Genomic DNA, 22160 nt, shown 5'->3' on the forward strand with positions numbered 1-22160 from the left:
CCCTGACAAGATCAGCTCATGAATCTCTCCTTCATAGCAGCTATTATAGTTCTAATTTTGCACTTATTTATATAATTATTTGTTTTAAGGTTATTCCCCCACTAGACTCTAAGCTTCATAAGGACAAAGACCATAACTGTTTTTGCTACCCAGACCATAAGGACTTGGTGCTCTATAGCTATTTATTAACCATATGGAAGAATGAATTAAAAAAATGTTTACATCATATTGTTATTGACCTAGCATCTAAAATAATCAGAAACCCAATAGCTGTCTAGTTAAAAGTCCAATAATACCTCTTTCTGCTTCAGTTTCACATGTACAAAAGGAGGGCATTTGAGTAAATAATCACTGGGTTTGTTTTCAGTTTTAAAAATCAGTGACTCAACAACCCAAATGTCCATCAACTGATGAATGGATTAAAAAATGTAGCGTATTCATTGGTGGAATATTCTTTGGTCATAAAAAACAACGAAGTGCTGATTCTTGCTACAACATGAATGAACCCTTGAAATATTATGCTGAGTAAAAGAAGCCTCTCTCCAAAGACCACATGTTGTATTACTTCATTTATATGAAATGTCCAGAAGAAAAGGCAAATCAGAGATAGAAACTAGATTAGCAGTTGCCTAGAGTCTAAAGGAGGTGGAAATTGGGAGTGACTGCCAATAGGTATGGAGTGTGTTTTGGGGCAGATGATGAAAATGTACTCAAGTTAGGTAGTGGAGATGGTTGCATATCTCTAAATATACTAAAAAATCACGGAATTGTGTAATTTGAAAGGCTGAATTTTTGTATGTGAAGTATATCTCAGTATAGCTGTTACTAAAAAATATCAATGACCCAGTGGCTACATTAATTCATGGTTTTAATACTAAAACTGAAATAATCCAGTAAACATTAAAACTTTTTTTAGAAGTTTAAGTTTTCCAAGAGGTTTAAGTATTTCTGAGTATTTCTCCTTTTTAAAGATTATTTATTTATTTGAGAGAGAGAGAGAGAGAGAGAGAGAGTGCATGCACACAAGGAGGGGAGGGGCAGACGGAGAGGGAGAAGCCAACTCCTGGCTGAGCAGGAAGCCCGATGTGGGGCTCCATCCCAGGACCCTGGGATCATGACCTGAGCCAAAGGCAGATGCTTAACCGACTGAGCCACCCAGGCACCCTCATTCTGAATATTTCTTCACTGGTTATTATACATTAAACACTAAATTATACCTTGTCTACTTAGACCTGTTAAAAAAAATGCGTGAAACACCCTCCCTGATTTCAAGGAGCTTACATCATCCTATCTGGGATGGTAATTAACTGTAACACAAAGCATAGGGTAAGAGTACAGATGAAAAGTACAAATCAGGGACTGTCCTGAATCAAAGGAGAGATTATGTTGAATTTCAATTATTCAGGACAGCATGGTATTTCAGGTGAACGTTATAGTTACATATGATTTAGGCAAGCAAGGATGAGGTACGAAGAAGAAACTGAGACAACAGTAGAAGCAAAAGAATAGAAGCAGGAGAAGATGGGGGCAATGAGAACTACAAGTGGTTGGTACACGGGGAATTTGGGGGAATTGGAAACGTAGGTTGGGGCCATATGACAGAGAGCTTGGAATCTTAGTTGGGAGAACGTATATTTATTCTGCAGTAACAGGGATTTTTTGGAGGTTTTAGGTAGTTTAGATTTTATAAATCAGTGGAGTTTTAGGAAGATTAATCTTGAATTGAAATGGATAAGCTGATCAAATGTATGTGGAACAAGTGTCTTGAGATAGACCAATAGTCTTGAGATAGACCAACGGTAGGGTGGCAGCATGAGGAAAAGCTAGCAAAGACAATAATGAAGAAACAAGACAAGTCAGTATTGCAGACTCTGATGAAAAAGCAATTTCAAGGAGAAACGGGTGGCCACTAGTAATATCTTTTATGCATGCACACAGTATTTAATCTTTGATAGTCTTTTCATGGTTTATAACTTGTCTGAGGTCTCGCAGTCATAGGTGGGAGGCAGTCAAGACCGAAATCAGGTTTTCAGTTTTCTTCCCACTGCACCGTTGCTGGGGCAAAGAGAGGTCATTCAGCCTAAAAGCTGGGAGGCAACCATTTGATTTTTTAAATAAGATGAGCACAGGAGATCTCTCAAAAATGTTTTATGAGTAGAAGGGTGAAAGAAAAAAATCTAGCAAAATGCTATGAAGACAAGAGGACAGATAAATGAGGCAATAAGTGAGGTGAACATGTTCGAGGAGTTTGGATAGCAAGGGGAATAAGGAGATGGGACCTAGAAATACAAGCAGGTTTAAGCAATAAGCTTTTAGCTTGGGACTTTCACAGTGAGGATTCTGGGGTCAAAGGAACCAGGCTGGTCAGGACCTAGTGATGGAGCACACTCACAGGGGTTAGGCAGCCACACAGGATCATTACAGTGAAGACCACTAAAAGGGATGGCGGAATAATGTATTATATTTCAAAATGTGTTTGGTATGGACTGACCCCGGGATCAAATTTTATATACTCTCTTCAGTAATTCATCTTCATCAATGGAAGAGTTGTTTCTCACTGTATTTAAGTATATATCTCTTTTAAGAGAAAAAATTAAATACTCAGAACATCCCTCAACTTTTGAAAATGTTTTAAATGATAATTTGTATCCCATGTTTATATAGTTCCCAGCTCTTTTTGAAAGTAAAATACCTCCTACTTGGAAATGTACCTTGAATGAATCCAGTGTAATATAAGAAGTATTGGTGACTGAATGAGTTTGCCATTATTTTATTACATGAACAGGCAGATGCTATTAGTTTTTCTGATCATTAAAAATAAAACAACTTAAAAAATACATTTAAGTTAATAAATGTTTCTGCTGGAGTTTAACAGGAACACAATAGCAAATGATTTATTTAGTATCATTAATACTATAAGTTTACTGTGGAGTCCTCTTAAAATACAAATATGAGATCTTCTTTATCATGTGTCACTAGAGTAAGCATTTGACATTCTGCTGTTTTTTTTCTTTAAATGACAATTTAATTATGCAGTTACTCAGCACCAAAAAGGAAAGACAGCCTCACTGATAGATGCAAAAGCAAATGACTCATAGACATGATTTCAACTATCAAATGTCATAATTATTTATTGCATTCAAAATGATATCATCAGAATGAAGGAATTTGTACAGATTTTTCCAAAGCTTCTCTATACGCCCAATTTAACAGAGATAAATGCTAATTAACTGGCTTCGGATTAAACTGGGTCCACAAAGTGAATCTGCTAGAACTTTAACACCAATTTCCTTATTTCTTTTTTCACATGTTAATATCAAGAGGAACAACCTGTCCCTTTACTGAGCCTGAAAACAAAACATGTGGAGTCATACCCAGCCACTCTGGGTGGGTATTTTTACCCATGGACATATATTTAGAAACAGTCTTCAAGTGATTTTCTGAAAGAGCCAGAAATCAAAAAGACTGAAAAACTTATTGCTAATAGTCCTCTGTGGTGGTGTCAAGTAAATGGGTGATTTCTTGAAGAAAAGCCTTGATACATGATTCTAAGCAAGGGAAACCATTTTACAAATTTGGAAAATTTCTTTTCTACTGGGTCTCCTCTCATCATAATGTGAATATAGATCAGTAATGAGCTGACTGCTTATAAAATGATCATCCACTTAAACATCCATCTATCCCTTGGGTAACACTAGTTTTTCTTAGAGTCAGCCTATAGGTGGAATTATAATGTGTAAAAATTTCTATGCAGAGTTATAATAAACTTATTTCATAATGTCTAATTATATTTTTTCCAAACTAATGATTCCATCACACTTTTTTTTCCCACTATGTTTTTAATGAAATTTGATCTGTGTTTGCAAAAGATTCATGTCAAATGTCCTTTTCCTATACCAATTCTTGTCAGAGAATGAAGCTATCTTGTATATGTCAAAAGCAAAAGAGCTCATTTTGAATAAATCTATTTCCATAACTGCTATCTAAAAGTCACACAGAACTTCCTAGGATACTGACTTGAGTCTCACCAAAATAGTTTAGTGGAGACTACTAATAAACAGAGCTAGAAGCATCTTGAACTTTTTAAATTGTTTCTTACAAGACTTAGTGACTTATATCTAAATATCTTCCTTTCAGAGCTTATTTATTCATTTGTGCATTCTCTCTCTCAATCTCTTTCTCTGTCAGTATATTTCCACTACACTAACTAAAATAAAGTGGGAAATTCTGGACTGTGTTTAAAATCTTCATCTCTCTGATTATGCTTAATATATCATAACTATACGGTCTTGTTCAGACCCTGAAGTTTTTAGGATTTCTGTGGGGAGGCTGTTAGATGTGGGAGTTTATTTCAGTCTGCAGAGTATTGTTTTGGGATTTGCCGACACTAACACTTTGTCTTTCCTGTCCCCATATACAACATGCCTGGCAAATTATAATTATCAGTATTTTCTTTTACAGAAGGATAATTATTTGTTATTTTTACTTAAGCAATAAAAGAACCTAACAGTGTTCTCCCCACAAACAAGGCTCATATACACAGGGTTATTGGCCTGCCTGTCTGCATAATATGGAAAAATCCCAACTGCTCTCCATAAAACACACTGCCATTGTAAGTTACTCCAGCAAAATACCGTGACAATTTTATGGAAATCCTTTACAAAGAGCTTCTAAGAGAAAGCGAGATAGTCACATTAAGAAGATCTCCCTTTTTTTAGTTATAATTCTATTTTAACTGCTGATGTTCATACCGGAGAACAAATGAATCACTAAAATGAATATTGGTAAGATTCTTGAGACCCGGAGCAAAATCCTTTTTGCTACAATTTATGATTACGTGGAGAGGGCACTGAACTCCCTGTGTGACAGTCATTGTAGTTAATGCAAGGGCCAAACTACCAAATTAGCTCATCTGGATTAGGGTGGATTAAGACAGGGATTTGTACAGCATTCTTGTTTCAAGGGCACTGGTCACAGATTTAATGAATACCTTGGTATCTACTGGGAATACTAACTTGAAGCTATCATTAAACAAATGCAATCATTCTAAAATCTGTTCATCTTTCTTGGTCCCCACCCTAATCTACAGCCTTCTTTTTAGTACCTCTCCTTAATGCTGGAGAGATCAGTGACTCTCAGAGGTAAATTAATGCAAACTAGTGAATGCACACAGTATGCAAAACAAAATCCTCTAGCAGACCATGGGACCTGCCACAGCTCAGCAAGGCAGAACCCTTAGCTCACTGGAATGTGTAACATGTCCCCCCAGGCAATTGCTCATTCCTCTGTCCAGCAAAAGCAGGACATCTGTGGATTTACCTTGGCATTATATAAACTTTCCCAAATCTGTCTTTTTGCCACCTGAGCACACACATCCTTTAGATTGTTAGATGAACTTCAGAATCAGTAACAGCACTTGTGGGCTGTTCTGAAAAGATCAGAACAATTACTAAAAAGAAGGGTCCTCTTATATAGCATTACATTTATTCCAAAAATTGAGATTCTGCCAAAAATGTGCAAAACTGTGGCCATTGGGGTATTTGGCCACAAATAGGGAATACAAAGAGATGAGCAAAGGCTAAACAGGGATGAAAGAGGGAGAGTGACCCCTCTCCCCACTTAGCTATTAACACTGAGCAAAAGGAACTGCCCACCATCAAGCAGAAAAGCTTTGAAAGCATACCCTTAAATGTTTGCTCTGTGCCTGTTTTTCTCTTCTAGATACCAAAGGTCAATGGAACATCATTAGGGAGGATACTGTTCATGTACATGCCATTGACTGTGCTAAGCTCCACTTTCAAGTTTGTACATCAAATGAGACAATAACTATGAAGGTACACTGGAGGTGATAAAGTTCTCTCTACTGATTATTGATTAGGGTCATGGTCTTCTTAGGCATCAGTCATGGGGAGCATTCTACGTAGAAAAAAAAAGAATAGCCATGCCATATTGTAGTTTCGACATTGTACTTTCACCTTAAATAAATTAAAGGGTTTATTTTTCCCAGACACTTCCTGACCTCAGGTCCTGTTTGGAAAAGCGATCCTGTTCAACTAACATTGTGTCCATGCTGGAAGCCAGTTTGACTCCTGGCTCGAGTTAGATGAAAAATGGCTGTGCACAGCCCATGATCTACTTACTTAAGGATATTTCATCTTATCTTAAAAATCTTAAGGATATTTAAGATTAAACAGTTTCTGTTGTACGTGGACTCCGTTCAAGCCATTGATTTTTGAACATGAGATGTCTGCCTGCGTCATTAGCCTCCCTCTTACGGCTGCCAGAGAAGTATGGTCACCAGAGTATCTCTTGCCAGCCTCCTTCCTATTTCCAGAAAACAGGGCAAGTTATGAAGCCATTTCAAAATTTGGTAGAGAATTTCCAATGTGCAATATTGATTTTAGAGAAGTGACACCAAGCCCCATAGGAAGTACTTCACATTTACAAAAGTCCTATTGGAGAATTGGTCTAGTTTTGGTGTGCTCAAAATCCACTAAGGTTTTTATAAGAACCTGAGTCTTCTTGGTCTCTTTCAGTTGTCAGGGGCGCTGTTTCCTGTGCAATGAGCTGATGACAAGAGACTCCCAGTGCAAATGTGTATTTTTATTGGCAGTAGGTATTAATTGTCAGTACTAGTAATAGAAGTTTAGGGTCTATTTCTGTATTGATCCTCCTATTTACACTAGCTCTTCAAAGTGCTGGGATTCTAATCCAGTGAGCTGACAGAAAGCTCAAGCCTTCCGACAGCAAAGGGATGCCATGGTGACTCTGGGTCTGGCTGAAGCAGAACGTGGACAGAATGGTCAGCCACCCTTAGTTCATCACTGAACAGGTAGCCCACTGCCCTTGGCATCCTTTGCTAATTCTATCTAAATGTATTTGAAGGAAAAAAAACCCTAATAGCTTTTATATTTGCTTTAAAAGTCAATTATATTTTTAACCCCGACAGTAAGTGAATCTGCCCACTTTTTTCTTTTTAACCGAGAGTGGATTTGTTTCATGTTAAGGGAATATAAAAAGCAAATAAATAGTTGAACGAGCTGAACTGAAGGTAAAGCATATTAGTCAATTTCCCTTTTAAACTAGATAAAATTCAAAAGCCAAACAATTAGTTTAGAAAAACAACAACACATTATATGCTTGAGTCAGATGTTGTATAAATTAGTTGGAGAGATTTTTCACACCACATGTCTGTGACAAAAGGAATTTATGAAGATGAACCTTAAAGTTTAGGAGAGTTAATGCATGTCACACAAGTAAACCACCTCCTTCCTCAAATGTTGTCAAGTAGTCTGTTTTACAATTTAATTTTAGTTTGTAGATACAAAGTGTAAATCTTTAAGATTTATTTTAAAGAATATTAGTACTCCTTCGAAGGAGACTAAGATGCTGAATACCCTTTATCCTTTCTTATCTGCAGGTCTTCTTTAGCAGAAAAATACATTGCCAGCCAAATGTAATTTGACCTTCCTAGAACTGTTTTGTAGTAGACTCAAGAATCATTCCTGATGAAACCAGAATCAATCAGCAGTCTTCTCATTTACACACTTGGTAAGTCATTAGCGACACATGGGGAACAAACATTAAAGAAATAAAAACTCCCAGGAGCATACCTTTATAGCATATTGACTTCCAAGCCTACTGCATTTCGGACGTAATTCATAAGACTTCATTCTCTTTCTAAATAAGGAGCAGCTATTTACCTTTTTTTTTTTTAAAAAAAGAATGTTTTAAATAGCAAAGATTATTAAATATCTCATGAAGATAAGTAATTTTTCCCTCTGGATACAAAAAGTTCGTTTTCCAGAAATACAAAACATGGTTAAAATTAAGCCTAAAAGGAAAATTATTTTTTTCATGTGAGATGTAGAAATGAATGAGACAATTCTTCATGAAATGTTCTGAAAATAAATCCCTCCATTATTATGACTAAAGAGAAAAACAAGGAAAAACTGGAAAAGTGATAAACTAGTGTTTATCACTAAATATAAATAAAAATAATTGGAATACTAGCCACTATTATTTACCACCTCTAGGTACCCAACTGTAGTAGAAATGTCATTAAGTAGAGTCTGTTTTACAATCTAATTTTTATTTGTAGATACAAAACGTAAGGCTTTAAAAATGAAGATGTATTAAGTACTTGACAATCTTGCTAAACACTTCATAACCCATGTGACATTTGTTTCTCACAATTTTGAAGTGAGGATTATTGACATTTACTGGTGAGAAACCTCTCCCTACGGAGTTACTGGCCGGAGCACACAGCTATCAGTGAGAGAAACCTCAACCTGAACTGATCTCAGCTATCGGCCTCTCAACAATATGCTTGCTCAGTTATAAAAACCTGAGCGCAGATCTGTGCACATAAAGAAAGCATCGCCTTAACCTGCGGGAAAGGTGGTATAGTCACAATCCTGGCTCAACTGATACGTTGAGTCCTGCTGAGAAGGAAGAGCAGAGCCTATGAAATCAGATAGCTGAGCAGCACTAACACCTGGGCGGGTGGGGGCGAGCCTGCAAATTCCGGGCGGCTGCCTCCAAGCCCACCCCCAGTGTCCTGGCTCCACCAGCCCCACAAGGAGTATGCTACTCTTTATTCTGCAACAGGGACTGACAGCTTCTGCAAAACATAACAAGCGTGAAGCAAGAGGCAGAGTGCGGAAAATAATTCCTCAATAATTTACCTTTCTTGGAGTCAGGCAACAGTGGACCCTTGTAACTTTGGGGATTGGTAGGGATTTTGATGTAAAGTTGGGAGGGAAAAGGTTTATCCAGAACATGTTCTGGTGGCGGACAACCCCGGAAGCAGGCTGTAGAGAAGACAAATCCTATTAAGCTAGCTGGGCAGGCTGAGAGCAGCTCATCGGTCTGGAGGCTGAAATAGCTAGGAAAGCCTCAGAAAAATCTGCATTGCAGATAAACCTCAGGGGAGACAGCTGAACTCTTTTAACATCTCCCCAAGCCAGCTTCTCTCCTGAGAGCAGAGTGGTCTCAGGTGGTGTAATTTAGAATGTATATAATTTCCAGGCCTTTCTGCAGACCTTGGATGATTTAACATACTTTCATCTTTCGCCTTGCTGCTTTTCACCTGTTTGTTTATTTACTTATCTATGGTAGTAGAGTGGGCAGAAAGGAGAAAAGGGGCATGAGAAACTAAACTGTACAGTACCTTCAACACTTCTACAGGTCTTATCTTTTATTTAATATTAGGCCTTGCCTTTATCAAACTGATATTCCTCAGCTTCCAAACAACATAAAGAGCCAAGCATCTTCCTTGTCTCTTGCGAAGAGGGTGGAGAAATGAAAACTTAGAAAGTCATAATAATCGCTACCAATTACAGGGCTTCCGCTATGTAAATTACCTTCCTTAACTCCTGCAAGGCCTAATCAGGTTGTTATTGTCATTCCTGTTTTATACAACTGAGGCTTGATAAATTCCCAATTTCTCACAGCTGATGAGGGGCACGGCCTGGCTTTGAACCTATGGGTATCTAACTTCAAAGTCTGTACTTATTTCAATACATTATAATACCGTTTGTTTAATGCCTTTAGTGTGCCATTCCACTTGCAATAGGCAATAATAGCCATAGCCTCCAGAAATGCCTGCTCTGTTGGGATGAAGGCATTATAATAAATAGCTTTTTAAATTGAGGCTGTTATTATTAAAAAAAAAAAACTTTTCTAAAAGACTTCATATTTTCTAGAATGTGTTCCCTCCAAAATTTAGAATTCTGTAAACAAATGACTGTAATTAAAGTCTAGCATATGATTACAAGGAAAGTAAATATTGATAGAAAGGGGGAGGATGAAGAGGTGGAGCAGAGAGGATTTTTAAGGCAGTAACAATATGATACTACAATCTTAGAAACATGTCATTATACATTTGTCAAACCCACTGAATGGACAACACCAAGAGTGCATCCTAAGGTAAGCTATGGACTCTGAGTGAATTATGAGGTGTCAGTGTTCATCCTTGGTGGAAAATGTACCATTCTGGTGACTGATGCTGGTCCCAGGGGAGGCTATGAATGTGTGGGGGAAGCGGGTATATGGGAAATCTCCGTACTTTCAATTTTGTTGTAAACTTAAAATTGTTCTAAAAAAAATAAAGTCATAAAAAGGGGTGGGAATAAAGTAAATATCTAATTAAAAGGAGAGAGCATATACATGGTTTTGATGATCCAGAGGATGGATGGGATTTTGCTAAGTGGAACTTTGGATGAGATATCAGATGCTTTTTAGGGAAGGAGAAGAGAATAAAGGATCAGTCTGTTAGTCAACATCGTTGTTTGAGCACCTGCTCTGCACCAGTCTCCTCAGTAGGTTCTGGGATTCGGTTAGGAATGAGGCACACAGTCATGGAGGTTCTGGTCTTGTGGAGGAAACATAAATACAAGTGAAAGAAATGCAGAGCGCTACGGGAGTATGTAAGGAGCAGACCTGTGAGGCCAGAGGCTGACAGAAGACTTACCTGGGAAATCTCAGACCTGACCAATGAACAGGACTTAAATAAGTAGAGGGGCAAAGGAAGTGGGAGGGGAGGGGAGAGGCATAGAAAGAGTGTTCCAGGCAAAGAGAATAAAAATATGTGTAATAGCCCCCAGGGAATAAAGCCAGGATGGGCCTGGAGAGTCAGACAAAGAGGCTGATTCCTGACTTTATTATGAATTCTATGGTTTTAAACACAGGAATATCATGATTAGATTGTATTTTTAGAAGATGCGTCCAGTGACTATGTGTGTAACGGCTTATGTAGAGCAAGCATTGATGCGGGCAGCTATCACCGTGGTCAAGATCAACGGTGATGGGAAACTAACACAGTCCTTGGGGATATGGATGAACTGGATGGTTTTGAAGTATGTCTAGGAAGTAGTATTGATACGACTTGGTAACTGATTGGACTAGTATATTTTAGGTAATAATTTTTTTTTTTTTAAAGTTAGCTCTACACCCAAAGTGGGGCTTGAACTCACAAACCCAAGGTCAAGAGTGGCAGGCTCTACCCACTGAGCCAGCTAGGCGCCCCTTTGAGTAACAATTTTAATATAAGTGTTATTTATATAAAGAATAATGATACTTGATAAGATGACATTTCAGAGCCTTTGAAAGTAACTCTAAAGTTTGCAAAGTTGTTATACAAATGATGACTAGGGTAGGCTGTAAGTCATGGAAGAACTCCAAATAACAGTGGCTTCAACAAAATGGAAATTCGTTACAAGGTTATATCATATTCAACATGACTGCAGAAATTCTAGCCATCAAGTCTGAATTCCTTCCTACCAGCAGAAAGGAAGAAAGAGTGATGAAGAGTGCACTCTTTCCTTTTAAGCAGTTAATGTCAGTTTCACACACAACTTTAGTTCATATCTTATTGTCTGAAAATTAGTCAAGTAGTTTCCCCCTAGTTGCCAGGGAGGCTGGAATTCTGGATCTTATTCTGAGTGTCCATTTGCCCACGAAACCACCAAATAGCAGGGGTCCTTTTATTACTGAGGAAGAAAGAGACAATCAATATTGGGGGCAAAAGTAATCGGGACCACATTAACTATGGGCTAAGGCCTTAGAAATGAAGCAGGAAAAAATAACACAAATTGTACCGGCCCTGTACAACAACAGAAAATTAAAATACATTGGAATGAACTCACTTTGTATTAGCATTCCACATTTTGTCTAAGCCGCCAAGTACATTTTTTTAACCTCGGTGGTAATCGAGATAGACTGGGTAAGTTAAACAGAGCTGCCCCGTCAATAAATACGGCTTTCTACTGCTACAAAGCAGCCTCAGCTAGGCCAATATCTGAGCCTAGTTGTTTATGGTTTCATTTCCTTTACTTTTAATAGTGGCCATAAAAAGCCAAACAAATGCATTTTATTCACATTCCTTTGGATGAGGCCTTGAATTTAAATTATGTCACTGGATCCATTAACATTTAACTATGGCTGGTGCCTTATCCTCTACAGACATTCAACTTCAGAATGTAATAACCACATGCAGAAAATGAGAATTAATAGCAGTCAGAGAGTGAATCATATCTGCATCACTCAGCGTACACTCACATTGATTTATTTTGTTTTGTCTGTTTGATGTGTTCTTTTTTTTTTTTTTTTTTTTTTTTTTTTTTTTTTTAAAGATTTTATTTATTTATTTGACAGAGAGAGAGATAGCGAGAGCAGGAACACAAGCAGGGGGAGTGAGAGAGGGAGAAGCAGGCTTCCTGCCGAGCAGGGAGCCCGATGTGGGACTCGATCCCAGGACCCTAGGATCATGACCTGAGCCGAAGGCAGACGCTTAACGACTGAGCCACCCAGGCGCCCTGTTTGATGTGTTCTGTTTGTTTCTAAGAATAAAGGCTATCAATAAGATAAGATGCTGGGTTTAATAATAATTTAGGGAAAATACTCCTTTCATCAATTTTCTACAAATTGTTCCCAGTAGGTTGAATTCAAAGGCTGCTGGGACTCTTAACTTTCTTTCTACATTTAATTTTCTGTTACCATTTCTACAACTTTTACATTTACTGTTTACTGTCATTCTAATTTTCTTTATTTTCCTTTTACTGGTGCTTCATGTCTTGACTGACAGAGCAGAAACCTTCAAGTAACTGAAGCCATCTTAAAGCAGTAATATTTTGGGGGCAGCTAATTAGTAACACTAAATTACACTCATTAGTATCATAAATATTCACATTCTTAATTTTTCCAAGTAAAAGGTATCGATCACACGACATTAAGTCATACATTCTTGCCAAACCTAAAATTCAAATTTGTTTTAATTGAGCAATGTGGTACATCAACCACATTCTTGGTCCGCTTTTGTCTTTGGTTTTCCATTAGGTGTAAAATATATCCATGAACAACTGCTTATTTTATTATTGCTATTAACACATAATTTCTGGTTCTTTTGCATTGCAGGTAGAGTTTTATTCTAGTCTCAAGTTGGCATCACTTGCATTTCCTAATGCACAGGCAAAGGGTTTTCTTGTAACCATGGCTATTCTCCACGTTTGCATTATTTGTTACTCTGGACCTATGACAACGTCTTATATATAAAGATAGCTTACATTTATATTCTATGGTACAGCTTTCAACATGCATTCCTATGTTCTATCTCAACTCTGAAAATCAGATGTGATCTTTATTTTACAGAAAACAAAAGGCCCAGGAAAGGGAAGTAATTTTTCCAACTAACTAGTAAATAGGAAAGATAGAACACTGGAATAGTAAGTACAAAGAGTACAACTTAGATCAATGCTATAAAAATTCATAGTAAAGAATGGTAATGGAGGAGTTACCACACACACTTCTCCTTTCTCCTAATTATTATTAAAGTAATAAAAATGTTGAAAAATAATATAACCCTAACAAAAAATTTTGAAGATATCCTAGAAGTCAGAATATAGATGGAGAAAGAAAGAAAAAACTGCTGCAAGGAGGCCCCAAGTTAACAGTAGGTCCATCGCAAGGGAACCTGGAGAAATCCCAAGCTTAGAGTTTTCAAATACAGGGTCCAAGGAGGCTGAGACTATCATAGCAATTCATTAAGAAATGTATTCAGGGAGCGCCTGGGTGGCTCAGTCAGTTAAGTGTCCTACTCTTGATTTCAGTTCAGGTCATGATCTCTTGAGATCCAGCCTGCATTGGCTCCAGGCTCAGCGCAGAGTCTACTTGAGATTCTCTCTCTCCCTCTCCCCCTGTCCCTTCCCCCTGCTCGCACACTCTCTCTCTAAATAAATAAATTTTAAAAGTTTTTTTAAAAAAGGAAACATATTCATAACAATTGGGACCCTTTCTATTCTTCTTCCTCCTTGCTACATTTTTAGTGACAGGAGAAGCTTTTGCCCCCAACGGTGAAAACAAGAACTAGCCTTTAATGAAAGAAAGTGATTAGTTTGGGAACCACGTCTAGTATAGATAGATCTATGCAGAACTGAAACAATTGTAGGGATCCTAACCTGCTCACTTGCCAGTTGCATCTCCATCCTCCTCCTGGGATACCTGCTTCCTGAGACTCTGCCCACTTATCCAGAACCTGTAGGCAGCTTTCATGGTGATTGGAGGTGCAGATCTGCATGACTGCAGAGGAAACTTACAGCAGGTACCTATCATCCTCAGCCTAGGTCTTCATACATAAAAACAAAAACCCCCAAATCCTCCAAATCAAGATATTTGAGAAAAACCAGCAGCATGAACAAGAAAAATATTTTTTAAAATGACTCCTGAGGAAATAGAGACGATTCAGGGAACAAGGGAATTTACAATTATCCTTCTCAGAGAGATCTGAAATATTGCATACTTTAAAATGAACTTCCTTCCAAAAATGAATTTTAGAAAAGTATCGATTAGAGGATAAGAAAACGTTCCTGGAAATTAATATATGATTTCCCAAATAGGTAGTTCATGAATTAATTAAAAATAGAACTGTCAGGGCTAGAGGCAAATAATAATTCAGCTGATAAGAAAAAACTCATTGAATGTAGAAAAAGTGAAAAAGATTTTAAAAATATGTGAAAAAGGAGCTAAAACAGATCAATCCAGTAAGTCCAACATTTATCAATAGGGATCTCCTTAATATAGAACAGAGGCAGGGATAGCAAGAAAAAGAAAGCCAGAGGAAAGTTTCTCTGAGTTAAAAAGATATAATTTCAAATGGTCATTTCCAAATGACCCCTGGCAGAAGGGGCAAATTGTCCCTGGTTAAGAATCACTGGCTCAGAGTAAAATGCTATGGCTATGGGGCCAGATAGACCTGGGTTTTTCTTTAAGCTCCACTAATAATAACCTCTTTATCTTTGGGAAATATACTTGACTTCATTAAACCTCTTCTGTGAAATGGGGATTAAAAAAACCCCCACTCTATAGAGTTCTTCTTTTTCTTCTTCCTCCACTCCTCCCTCTCTTCTTCTAAAAATGTATGTACTTAGCACATAATATGGACTAGGTAAATAAGGGTTATTAATATTTTAATTGTAATTGTAGTAATGGTGATGAGGAAGAGGAGGAGAAAAATGTGTGGAGTGGAGGGTGTGTGCCAAGGTAGTGAGGGATAAGGAGAGGTCACTGTAGGCAATGGATGCTTGGGTGAGGGGTGTGGTTATGCTCCAGATCAGCCCTCTCCAATGAAAGTTATGTCATAATGGAAATAGGCTGCAGTAGGTAATGCTTCTATAAAAGTAATGTGGCTATGGAGCACTTGAAATGTGGTTAGTATGACTAAGGAGGTAAAATTTTTATTCTTTTCATTTTAATTAATTTAGATTTAAATAGTTGCATGTGGCTAGCTGCTACCATATTTATTGGCCAGCACAACTCAAGAGAGCAAACAAGGGCCAAAGAAGAGTTTGTATTAACAGTTTGTCTAGGAGATTAATGGGGTGATGGCGTTTGGGGCAGGAAGACAAGATAAAAGCATTTCAGCAACCCTGGCCGCAATAATGAGAACCTGGATGAAGATGACGGAAAGGAGAATTTGGGGAAGAGATAGGTTACCTCAATGACAATGTCCTCAGTCCTCAGTGGACCCAGGCTTATTGCTGTCTGCCTGGAGACACCTAATCTCAGCCCTAACTCTGAGGTCTCTGAGGTTAATAATTTTTTTTTACATATGCTACCCTTCCCTTTCTATAGCTGAGATCAGAACTTGGATCCATAGCTTCCAGCTTATTCTTTATAAGTTCTTACAATTATCCTAAAAATAGGCAAATCAAAGATGCTCCATAGATCTGATTTTCTGAAGCTTTAATCATTTTCTTTGTGATCCTAGATTCTTGCTGAGTTATTTACCACTTGCTTAAAAGGTGAAACTTAAAACAATGGATGTGAAACTTAAAACAATGGATTCTTCTTTATCTGTCAAATGCTTTTTAAATCATTAAGATTACATTTCTGTGGTATATTTAATCTGATCTCTTTTTCATACTGAAAAGTATAAAGCCTTTTCAGTAATAGCTGCTATTTTTACTAATATTTACTGAGCTCCATGCTATACTAATCCAGGAATCTAAAGGGCAAGAGTCTTTTGGGAGAGCAGAGCAGTAACACAGGCCTACCTTGGAATGTGTTCTTTATTTTAGCAATCAAGTCAGTGCATTATTAAAATATTCCATATTTGGGACAATACACTCATTTATCTGCTTTGGCTGCATATTAGTAGAAAGTAAAAGCCTTAAGAGTCAGAACAAGGATATGAGCCAAAGATTTACCGTTTCCTAGTGGAGGGACTTGGGTAGGTCATTTGCATTCTTCAAACTTCAGTTTTCTCATCTGTAATAAATATAACAACAAGATCTGCCATTCCCATTCCAGAGATTGCTGTGAGCTTTGGGAGGTCATATGCTTTGTATGACTTAAAAAGTGGTACAGAAATTTTTTTTTCATAAAGTCTAAATGCTACTTCCTCACTGGTTAGATTATTTCAATAATTTTATAAACCAAAGTTGACATCTTGGGCCTTTTTTGTGAGCATAACATAAGAAACAACTAAAAATGCATGCACACATTAAACTATATATTATATTTGTTACTTCCCTATGATGTATTGAACTATCCACCACCTTTTAGAGGAAGTTTAGCAGTTTGACCAGTTAATATGACTCAGGACTATGGGTTCTTGTATCATTTTAAAATTTTTCCATTGTTAGATGTCATATTTCCTCAACTACCAATGTAATCTTAAAAGTCAATCATTTTAGGGATTTCTGTCCCCACTATTTAAGGCAGTCTAGTTATTTTTAAGAATCAACAATATCACAGATTCACCTGCAGCTATGCTCAAAATCATGCTAATTAGCTGCTCTTAGGCACTGAGAGAATCCTTAATGCCTACATGTTGTATCTTATTCTGTATATACAACCAGGAAATCTTACCATGAGAAAATCCTACAATGAACAAGAAGATACTTTTAAAGAACACAAAGTAGAAACATTGTTCACATTACAAATAAAACGTAAGATCTTCCTGAAAAGACACCTCATCTCTTAAGTTCCTATTCATTGTAAATAAATAGATTTTTGTTGTAAGTGTTAAATAGAGTAGCTTTGTTTTAACAATTGCCAGATGTGGATCAATGAACATCCGGCTGCTTTAAATAGTCATAATCCAAAGTCATTAACACTAGGAGAGAATCTGAAGGAAGGTTAATTCGAACCATCTGAGGCAGACCCAAATGGAATCTACAAAAAAAGGGATTGATTCAAACTTTTTTTTTGAGAGAGAAAAGGAGAATTTGTCAAGAAGACCAGAAGTTATCCTGTGCTACTCTGAGACTCTTAACTATTGACTAAATGTCAAAAAAGCATAGGCATGGTATTCGAATTCCGGGTATTTTACCAATTCCAGTTTGACTATGCAAAGACCAGTGTTGTCCACTATAGAAAGACTACAGTTACACACACACACACGCACGCACGCGCACATGCGTGCAACACTCATTTTCTTAGCTTCAACATGGCACATGCACAAGGGCATTTCTTTTTTTTTTTTTTTTTTTTTTAAAAGATTTATTTATTTATTTATTTGAGAGAGAATGAGAGAGCAAGCACATGAGAGGGGGGAGGGTCAGAGGGAGAAGCAGACTCCCTGCCGAGCAGGGAGCCCGATGCGGGACTCGATCCAGGGACTCCAGGATCATGACCTGAGCCGAAGGCAGTCGCCTAACCAACTGAGCCACCCAGGCGCCCCACAAGGGCATTTCTAAGCATACAACATAGTGAATGCAAAGATGCCTGTGACTTGACTTCTTTCCCCAAGTGCCTTCCTAAGTTTTCTCCTTGAAGAAATATGGTTATCAATTTAAGTTGACTTCTGTTCATATGAAAACTAGTATTTCACTGGAATTTTAAATTCAAAGTTTCTATTGACACTGCTCACATCTACCTGGCTGTTCAAGTAAGCACCAAATGACAAAATTACAGTGACAAAGACCACAGATCTGGTCATAGGTATGGCTTCTATCTAGAGATAGAAGCAGTCCTTTAAACAAGGGAGATGTGCTAGTAAGTGTGAGAACATCAGAAATGTTTGATATGCAGTTAAGGTGTTTCCTTGATGGATAAGTATGCCATATTTATTTGATTGCTTATTTTCTTAGGTATTTTTTAGCTGCAAGGTGTGGTGTGGGAGGACTCAAACAGGTAAATGCTCCTAAGTTCCTGCATCTATAGAAGAGGACTAAGAGCCGCGTGGTGGAGGCAGAAAGATAACATCCCTCCAGTGGAGGCAGAAAGATAACATCCCTCCAGTCTGTCAAGGCTACTTGTGAACCCTTAGCCCCTTTGAACACTCTAATCATCTGCAAACACACACATTCTCTCCTCCAAGGAATGCAGGTTGCTGCCACCAACAAAAACATTCCACCAAAGAGAAATGATTTTGTTGGAAAAAATGTATTCCTTAAATCAGACTATCCTCAATACTCAGGAGTCCCCTGTGGCTTGAAGTAGAGTCCCCCAAGGCTTGTATGAGGAGTTGGGTGGCAAGAAGATGAGATGTGGACACCCAGAAGCTTTGCCACTAAGCACAGTGGGACAGGAGGGATGTCAAGTGTTGGGGGTGGGGACAGAGAATTTAGCAGGCTGGCACTGTGCTGAACACCCAGGCACAGAGGAGGTTAGAAGTTCAAAGAAATCACGAACCAGGGAAACAGAGCTGCAGTTAAGAAACTGGCAGAGTGTTATATGGAAACACACCCCCAAACCTGAGCCACGAGAATTCATTAGATGGCATAGTAAACATGGAGCATAGGCAGAAAGATTGAAATGCCAGTAGCTCATTAGGGCTTGTTCAATGGATCTTCATAAAACAACTGGCTGGAATTGAAAAAGGCCAGAAAGAAAGAGATAGTTCTCTCTCACCATCAAAGAGGTGCGAAAGTATGTGGTGTTGCTGCCCAGAAAGAAGGGTTCCCGTTTGACTTGTTCATAACGACTGCTCCAATCCTTTCTAATTTTTCTTGCCTGGACATCTGCCTCCTAACCTCTTGCTGATCAAGACATGGCACACTGTCTAGCCATATCAACATTACCTAGGAGCTTGTTCAAATGGAGGCTCTCAGGCCCCTCCTCACACCGAATGATTCTGAATCTGCATTTTAATGGGATCCCCAGTTGATTGATCTTGGCTTTAAGTTTGAGGAGCTGATCTCCCAGTGTCTACTCTTACCATCTTATCATCCATTCTCTGCATAGCTGCCTGAGTAATGTTTTAATTTTATTTGTTCACCCACTGATTATCCCCCCCCCCCCCCCGGAAATAAAGTTCCATTAGGGCAGGAAAAGGATGTGAAAATGGTGTTCAATAAATATTCACAGAATGAATAAGTGGATTTTCCTCTAGTCTGTGATGAAGTCCAGGTGATAGGTAGCCACCCCCCCTCCCCCCGGCCCGCCATATCTTTTCTTTACCACTAGAAAAGTCTCACTCTCTTTTCTCTTGCTTTTATCTATAGGTCAGACGAATTTTGTTTGCCAAGCCTAAATCCTCATCTGTGTTGTCTCCTTTCTTTCAGGAACTTTTCTATGTTGTCCTTCTTCTGCTTATATACCTTACACCCCCTCTTCTCTATGTGCCCCCCCTCCAGCTTAGGACTTCCAGGTTACTCACAGTAAAGTCCCACTGCCCGACATTGAGTCCTAGACCTCTTAAATAGGTTTTCCTATTGCTTTCATATCCTTATTTACTCATTCACTTCTCAAGAATTTGCTTCTGTCCCCACAATTTGACCGGTTTGGAGTCAGACCCAGATTCAAAACTAGCCCTGAAACTTGCGCAAATGTCTCAGTCTCTGTTTCTTCATTTAAGTGGAGAGAACAGAATGTATAGAGTCACTGCGGTCACTGTGATAATTAAAGTGCCTGTCACAGAGGCTGGCGTATGTCAGGTGCTAACGTCATCCTAGATCCCCTTGGTTGGAGGAAAGGTGAGGCTGATTTCGAAACCATCAAATTATATTTGACCAGAAATATGACAATATAAAATACAGCGATTCTGTTGTTCCGAAATAGCCCCTGGAAATAATGTGAAATATCATGTGAGAGTAAAATATTCCATTCCATTACAGCATGAAGATGATAGTAAAAAACTGGGAAACAAGAGGAAACAAACATACCCAATGTCTTCATAAAAGAATATTATGCAGGTGGCAAAATGTTTTGAGATGCTTAAGATACTCTGAGTGGAAAAAAAAGGCAGAATTCAAATTGTATTGTTTTGATCCTGGTTACGAAAATTTAAATGCAATAGATGGAAGGAAGGAAGCTAAACAGGTAGAGTGTTAACCATAATCTCTGGCTTGTATAATTATGGATAGCTATTATTTCCTTCCTTTACACTCTTCCAAATTTGACAAATTTTACAAAATGTGGATTTATTGTTTTTATAACAGAAAACACTACTGAAGTAAATAATATATTGAGCAGTCTTTTACTTATTCTCACTCTTCAACTTTTCTGCAGAATTTGAATTTTAGCCTTGTTTTCTATTATTTCACCTGTCCTCTTTTTTTCCTTGCTTTAAAAAAAAGAGTTCTTCCTTTAACTTTGTCAATTCCTTATTCTACATCCTAAATGTGGGTACTGCTGAGAGTGTTCTCTGTGGTCCTCTTCTCTTCTCTCTTGGTAATGTCATTCACATCCTGTCTCCTAATTTCTCTTCTCAGTATTAGCCCAATGTGATCTGCCATCTACCAGACCAGTCTGCCTACAGATCCAGCCCATCATGGCCTAAACCTGCCCCTTGACTTTTTATTCCCTTCCTCATTCGGTCAGCATTTATTGGCTGTCCACTATGCCCTAGGCAGTCTGCAAGAGACTAGGATGCAAGACAAATGAAAGAGAGCCTTTTTCCTCAAGCAGCTTTTAGCTACCTTTCTCCCCTCATTTTTCTAGTTATCAAATTCAAATGTTAGAGCCAGCACTGAGTCCTTCTGTTTTTCATTCCTCCTACCAATCAAGCAGTTGCTATATTCTGCTTATGACTTTGAGCTCAGAAACATCTTTCAATTTCATGACCTCTTTTTTTATGCCCACTGTCAACACCCTCTCTGAGCCTTTATTATTTCCTGGCTTATCCTATGAGAGCTTCCAAAGTGATGTCTTCTTCAATATATTCTCACCCACAACTCCATCTCACACACAGAGATGAAGTAAGTCACCTGAAAACAGAGTTCAGAGTGGTCTGCTATGCAAAATACACCCAATAGCTTCTCATCAAATACTGAATAATTTCCTCAAGTTGGTATTTAAGGTCCCCATTCACATGTATTGGGTTGAACTGAATGGATTCTTACTTTGTAGCTCAGAAAGGGTAGAATACTAGCCATTTTATATGGTATGACTGAATACTATTTCCATCCTTACCTTATAAGAACCCCCTTCTTCTGCCCTGCACTCTAGAATATAAATGAGATCAGTCTACACTTTCCACGCATGTTCATTTTCTTTGGTCTCTTTGCTAATGTTTGTTCTTCCTGGAGCTCATGCATGCATTATCTCTCCCTTGAATCCGTCTTTTCATCCCTAACCTCCACCTCAAAAACCCATCCTCCATGAAATATGTCCTGTTGAGTCTCTTCTCAATTGTTAGTACTCCTGGCCTGCAGTGAAGTCCCTTAAGAAATTATTCATGTGTCTCTTATGGTACCAATGAGCCTTGAGGCTACTTCTTTGTTTTGTTCTGCTGCAACCAACTGAGCTCCAAAAGTGTCCTGTTCTATATAAGCCTTTGCAAGTAGAGCATCTTAATACCCATCTGTGTAACTGTTAGTGCCCTCAGTTATTTTTGTGGCTTAGTTAGCCATACTTAAGGTTGAATGTGGTATCTGCCTACTACACAGTACGCACACTGCATACTGTTCCCTGCTCGTTTATTTCTTTTCGGTCATTTGAAACTTCTGCTATTATTTCAATTAAAAAAAAATGCAAAATATGGCATCAAGTTATGCTATTTAGTACTCGAATTCTCTGGCTAATTTCCTTATATAGATTATGCTATTTAGTAATACGCCTTCATCATGATGACACAGGAGCGCTTTATGAATTAATTTGTTTTAAAACTTCCTAATTTATCTCTGATATTCCTCCTTAAAGAATAAAGTTCTTTAAAAAAAAGAATAAAGTTCTTCAGTTTAAATATAAAATACATATTAAAAATATAATATATAGCA

The 22160-nt window shown here is 38.0% G+C and overlaps 1 protein-coding gene across 20 annotated transcripts in view; it reads right to left on the reverse strand.

The window, feature by feature from the left end:
• MAP2 (microtubule associated protein 2) overlaps positions 1–22160 on the reverse strand; it is a 280028-nt gene that overhangs the window by 119046 nt on the left and 138822 nt on the right. Inside the window, exon 3 of one of the 20 annotated variants that reach the window (XM_032403325.1) lies at positions 16203–16263. The exons of the other annotated variants lie outside the window; for them this stretch is intronic. The gene's annotated coding sequence lies outside the window, so the exon portion shown is untranslated. The remainder of the gene's footprint in view (positions 1–16202; positions 16264–22160) is intronic. 20 annotated transcript variants of the gene reach the window in all.

Source organism: Phoca vitulina, unplaced genomic scaffold, assembly GCF_004348235.1.
Source record: "Phoca vitulina isolate PV1807 unplaced genomic scaffold, GSC_HSeal_1.0 scaffold1, whole genome shotgun sequence".
NCBI lineage: Eukaryota > Metazoa > Chordata > Mammalia > Carnivora > Phocidae > Phoca > Phoca vitulina.